The sequence below is a fragment of the Haemaphysalis longicornis genome, unplaced genomic scaffold, assembly GCF_048455015.1.
Source record: "Haemaphysalis longicornis isolate Haplotype H1 unplaced genomic scaffold, Haemaphysalis longicornis Haplotype H1 scaffold_109, whole genome shotgun sequence".
Taxonomy (NCBI): Eukaryota; Metazoa; Arthropoda; class Arachnida; order Ixodida; family Ixodidae; genus Haemaphysalis; species Haemaphysalis longicornis.
The window spans coordinates 97247-102958 of NW_027526213.1; positions in this window are offsets into that span (position 1 = coordinate 97247).

Below are 5712 nucleotides of genomic sequence, written 5' to 3' on the forward strand. Positions count from 1 at the left end.
ATGTCAGTCCTAGAGCTTTCACTTCCTTAACTACTGTCTTCGGTGGTGATGGCAACGTGTCTTTAGAGATCATGTCTATTTTCAGTGCCTCAATTATAATCTCTTCTTCGGATGGATGCCTCTTAATTTTCACCTCCACAACCCTCATTTCCATTTCTTTCTCGCCGCCACCGAACTACCCAACGGTTAGCCTCTCAATTCTTTTCTCCTTGCATCCTAGTTTTTCTGACAAGCTTTGAAGAATGAAGGATCGTTGGCTCCCGGTGTCAAGCATTATTCTTGCGTAGCTGCCAGATTTTTGCCCTTCCATCCAAGAGAGAGCAGTTTGTAGCAAGATGCACGAAGAGATGTTTGTCTGTTGAGCGTGCATATTGCAAGACCGGCTGGATGCAGCTTGGCTTGACTCTTCGTGGCCCTTAGGCATCGTTTCTGCATCGCTTCTATCGTGGTCGCGTTTTTTGGGACAGCACATTGAAGTGGCGTGTCTTCCTTTGTAGGTCTTGCAGCGAACGTTGGCTCGGCAAATTCGCGCGATATGGTTTGGTCTGGTGCATCGGAAGCATCGGTTTTCCCCTTGAAGCACAGCCTTCTTTTCGTTAAGCGTAATGGTTCGTCGGTAGTCTTCTGCATAATGTCCTTGTCATCCACAGAATACGCACTTTTTGCTTGAGATGCTCTGGAAACTTGACGTCCTGCACGTAGGTCTGACGTTCGTCCTAGGTGCGCGATGGTCTTCCGCTTGGTTGTTGCTTCGGTCGTCCAATTCTCCTTCTCTGCTGCTGATGTGAATTCGCAGAAAATCTAACAGTCCCTGAATTGTTTGAACACTGGCGTCCGATGCAGATAACGATGATCCCGTAATGTTGTTTGTTTCTTTGGTGGCTTCCTTCATCTTGAAGTCCACCATCATATCGGAAGGCAAAGCTTTCTTGATCAATGTCAGTAGCATTGGCACGTAGCTTTCCAGTTTTACTCCCAATGATTCGAGTCCTCGTTTGTTAAGCTGTACCATGTTATAAAGCAGCTTGGCTCTCGTTAAGTCTTTCTTGCCCTTGACAGGTTCGATACTTGTAAGCTCCTTAATATAAACCTCTCGCAGATTCTCCTCTTTGCCGAAAGCTTCCCGCAGCAGTTTTACGTCGTGGTCATAGTTTTTTTCTGAGAACTGCAATCCTTCAACTAGTGACACAGCTTCCCCTGTTAGCGATGCCAGCAAGTAATTTCATTTTTGCGTCTTTGGCATGCTCTCTCTGCCGTGTATTGTCGTTTCGAATTGATTCCAAAACCGGGGCCATAGCTTCCTCGGTCCGTCAAACTTGATCATTTCGAGCCTTGGCAGCTTCACTATGTCACTTGGTTCCGTGCGGTTAGTACCTTGCATGTCAATATTGACATTATTTTCTTGAGCACGATGGGCTGTGCGAGAACTCAGCTCGTATTCCTCGAGTTTCAAGTCAATCTTGGATAAAGTCTCTACTATCCTCATTTCATATTCGAGCACTCTTTCAAACTCGGCTTCGGCATTTTCTACTGTCAAAACTTGCTCTATTTCGCTGTCCACTTGCTTTAGAGCCTCCGAGATTCTTGTCACTTGGTTACGTAGCGTTACCAACGCGCTCCGATCTACCTGTGTCACAAGCTTCTGATCAACCTAATTAACAAGGGTGGTAGCCTGCCCTCGCAGCGCTTTGCGCTTCTTCACGAGTATGTCTCTGTTCATGTTTCTACGGAATACCGCACTGAGGAATCGCCTGTTCTCGTGATTCTGCGATGCTTCTCCACGGCCTTGATCCTTCCAGCGACGCTTGTCCGATCAACGTTAAATTCCGGCCAGCCCGTTGACGCTGAGGAGGCTGGCAGCGTCGATGGCGTAGTCTTGGTCACGGCACTATTGAGACGAAGGAATCGCAGAGGCCGTGGGGACGTTGCGACGAACACATATTTATTCTAGAAAAGCATGATGATGACTAAAACAGGAACGTGCATGTGGTGACTTCTTCTTCTTCACTTCTTCTTCGCTTCTTCTCCTTGGTTTTCTATATATATATATATATATATATACATATATATATATATATATGAATATATATATATACATATATATATATATATATATATATATATTCATACATTCATGTCACGAAGTCAAATACGACGCAGTTGCCGTCAAGGAAAAGAAGTTTATTGGAGCGAAGTTGTGCTCCCCTAGCAACTCAAAGAATACACAGGCGGAGAAGCAGCAGTCAGCAAAGGGACGTGTGCAGGTGAACTCCGGCGAATCGAATATCCGGCGTCTTCTCTTCAGGCCTTTTATCTTTCGGCACGCGTGGTTCTCGAACCTATCGATTTAAATGTAGAACATTGTAGATCCAAGATTATCCTAGGCTGTTCACATTAGTTCGGAAAGCTCTCCCTATCACAGGAAATAACACTCGCGGCACGGAAAGAAAGAAAAGAACACCCGCTTTTCTTGGCACAGAGATAATACAGACCGGCGCAGTGGGGCAGTAAAAGCAAAACATAAATAAAGAAACCCAATGCATGGTTTGCAGCATTACCCCCGCTCTAAGAGAGCATCGACCTGATGCTAATATAAAATGACATTCTGAACAAACAATAACAATAACAAAAAAAGTCCATCATCTTGCGCCGTAAGGTTTGAGGCGAACCACATGGACGACTTCAGGTCGCCTGCGTCGTCGTGATGTGCCGGAGTCACCATCGGGGACCACCTCGTAGGTCAGTGGGCCAACACTTCGTAGAATCTGGTATGGCCCGAAATGCCGCCAAGGAAGATTCTCACTGACTCTGCGTCGTCGGATGGTAGTCCACACCCATACAAGATCCCCAGGGTGGTACTCGGCGTCTCGGCGTAGGAGATTGTAGCGTCCGGCTTCCACCAGCTGCTGGTCCGTTATACGAACTCGAGCGAGCTGGCGGGCCTCCTCCGCACGTTTAAGGTATCCTTGGACGTGAGCGTTGAGGTCGTCTTCTACGTGCGGAAGCATGGCGTCGAGCATCGTAGTCGGCCGTCTTCCGTAGAGAAGCTCGAACGGTTTCATCTGCGTAGTTTCCTGGGTCGCCGTGTTGTACGCAAACGGGGCATAGGGGAGGAATTCGTTCCAAGTCTTATGTTCAACGTGGCGGTACATAGACGGCATATCGGCGATCGTCTTGTTCAGATGTTCCGCCCGTCCATTCGTTTGGGGGTGGTACGCCGTCGTTCTTCGGTGATGCGTGATGCTGTAGCGTAAGATTCCTTGCATAATCTCCGCAGTGAAGGCCGTTCCGCGGTCCGTGAGTATGACTTCAGGGGCTCCATGTCGCAGCACAACTTGGTATATGAGGAGCATCGCGACTTCTTGTGGAGTACCCCTCGGAAGAGCGGCCGTCTCTGCGAAGCGTGCCATGTAGTCTGTCGCTAAGACAATCCACTTGTTCTGGGATCGTGACGTAGGGAATGGGCCCAGAAAGTCCATTCCAATCTGTTGGAAGTGTCTCGATGGAACGGCGATCGGCTGCAGAAGTCCGGTGGGTCTAGTCGGCAGCGTTTTTCGTCGCTGGTAGTCACGGCAGCTACGGACGTAGTGGGTGACGTCAGAGGTAAGGCGGGGCCAGTAGTACCTCGCCTTGATTTTTCCAATAGTGCGAGCTGTGCCGCGATTTCCGGAAGACGGGTCGTCGTGGCAGGCTTCCAAAATTTCGTTACAAATGCCCGCGGGAATGACAAGAAGGTAATTCGTTCTCGTTCCAGGGCTGAAATTCTTCTTCACCAGGTCGGAGTTTTTTAAGCTGAATGCTGGGAAGTTGCGTTTGAACGCTTTAGGCACGGCGACATTGCTTCCTTAGAGGTAGTCGATCATGACGTGTAAGTTGGGGTCGGCACGCTGCTGGGCGGCAAGGTCGCTCCCCGTCACGACTTCGAAGCACGCGCTGTCTTCGTCGGAGTCTTGTGGTGGTGGATCAACGGGGGCCCGGGACAGGCAATCGGCGTCAGAGTGTTTCCGGCAGGATTCATCGACAATTTTAACGTCGAAATCCTTCAGGTGCAAGCTCCACCTACCAAGACGGCCATAGAGGTCCTTCAAATTGGCGAGATAACAAGCGCATGGTGGTCTGCCACAATCTTGAACGGTCTACCATACACGTAGGGGCGAAAATTTGAAATCGCCCATATAATTGCCAGGCATTCTTTCTCGGAGGCTGGGTGGTTTTTCTCCTCCTTCGACAGACCACGGCTGGCAAAGGCAATTACTTTTTTGCAACCGCTTTGCTTTTGGACACGCACGGTACCCAACCCTACATCAGTAGCGTCCGTGTGCATCTCCGTTTCGGCGTTTGTGTTGAAATGAGTAAGCACGGAAGGGTTTTGCAGTCGTTCTTGAAGCTCGCAGAATGCTTTTTCTTGGTCGCTTTCCAGCTGAAAGGGGCGCTATCTTTCGTCAAACGCGTTCGTGGCTCTGCAACGCGTGCGAAATTTGCGACGAAGCGGCGGTAATATGCGCACAGTCCGAGAAATCTTCGCACGCCGTTCTTGTCTGTTGGTTTTGGGAAGTTCGCTATGGTTGAAGTTTTCACTGGGTCAGGCAGGACGCCCGCGGCGTTGACGACGTGGCCCAAATACTTCAGTTCCTCGTACGCAAAGCGGCACTTTTCAGGCTTCAGCGTTAACCCCGACGTGCGAATAGCCTCGAATACAGACTCCGACTTTGCAAGGTGTTCGTCGAAATTTCGGGCGAATACCACAACGTCGTGGAGGTATACGAGACAGGTGTGCCACTTCAGGCCAGGTAGCCTGGTGTTCATGACTGAAAAGTTGCTGGTGCCGTGCACAGCCCGAGCGGCATAACCTTGAACTCGTAAAGGCCGTCCGGGGTTATGAATGCAGTCTTTTCTTGGTCTCTCTCGTCCTCTCCTATTTGCCAGTAGGCTGTTTTTTGATCCACCGATGAGAAGTACTTCGCGTGGCAGAAGTGGTCCAAGGCGTCGTCGATTCCAGGCAGGGGTACGCTTCCTTTCTAATGATTTTGTTCAGACGCTGGTAGTCAGCGCAAAGCTTAACGTGCCGTCGTTTTTCTTCCCCAGTACGACCGGCGCAGCAAAGGGGCTTTTCGATGGCTGTGTAACGTCGTCGCTTAGCATGTCCTGCACTTGTGTCCGGATGGCTTCCCACTCGTGTGAAGACACGCGGTACGGTGACTTTCGGGTAGGTCGGGCTCCGTCTTCCGTTATTATTCGGTTCTTCCTAGAGGGGTCTGACGTAATTTTGAGTTTGTAGTGACGCAGCAAAGCCAATAATTTCTTCCGTTTTTCTTGTGGTAGCGCAGGATTCACGTCGAATTTATGCGGAAGCTTTAAGGTATCTTCGGATGCTCGTTGAAAGTCGGCGACCGCGATCCCGTCACTTGATTCTTGCGTTTCTTCGAGGAACGCGATTGGAGCTCCCTTGTTTAAATTCTGGAACTCCTCGGTAAAATTAGTGACCAAAACGTTCGATTGGCGTTCCTAAAGTACGTAATGCCTCTTGCGATGGAGACACCGCGGTCTAGCAGCCACCTTTGGTCACTCGATAGCGTCGACGTCAGGAGCAGCATCTTCACAGTAGACCGTGATCATCAAGCTTGCACGGGGTGGCAGGGAGACATGATCACCCGCGATCGTCACGGCAGCACGGTGTTCGGGGTTGGGTTCCGGCATCAAGGAGTGATCGGG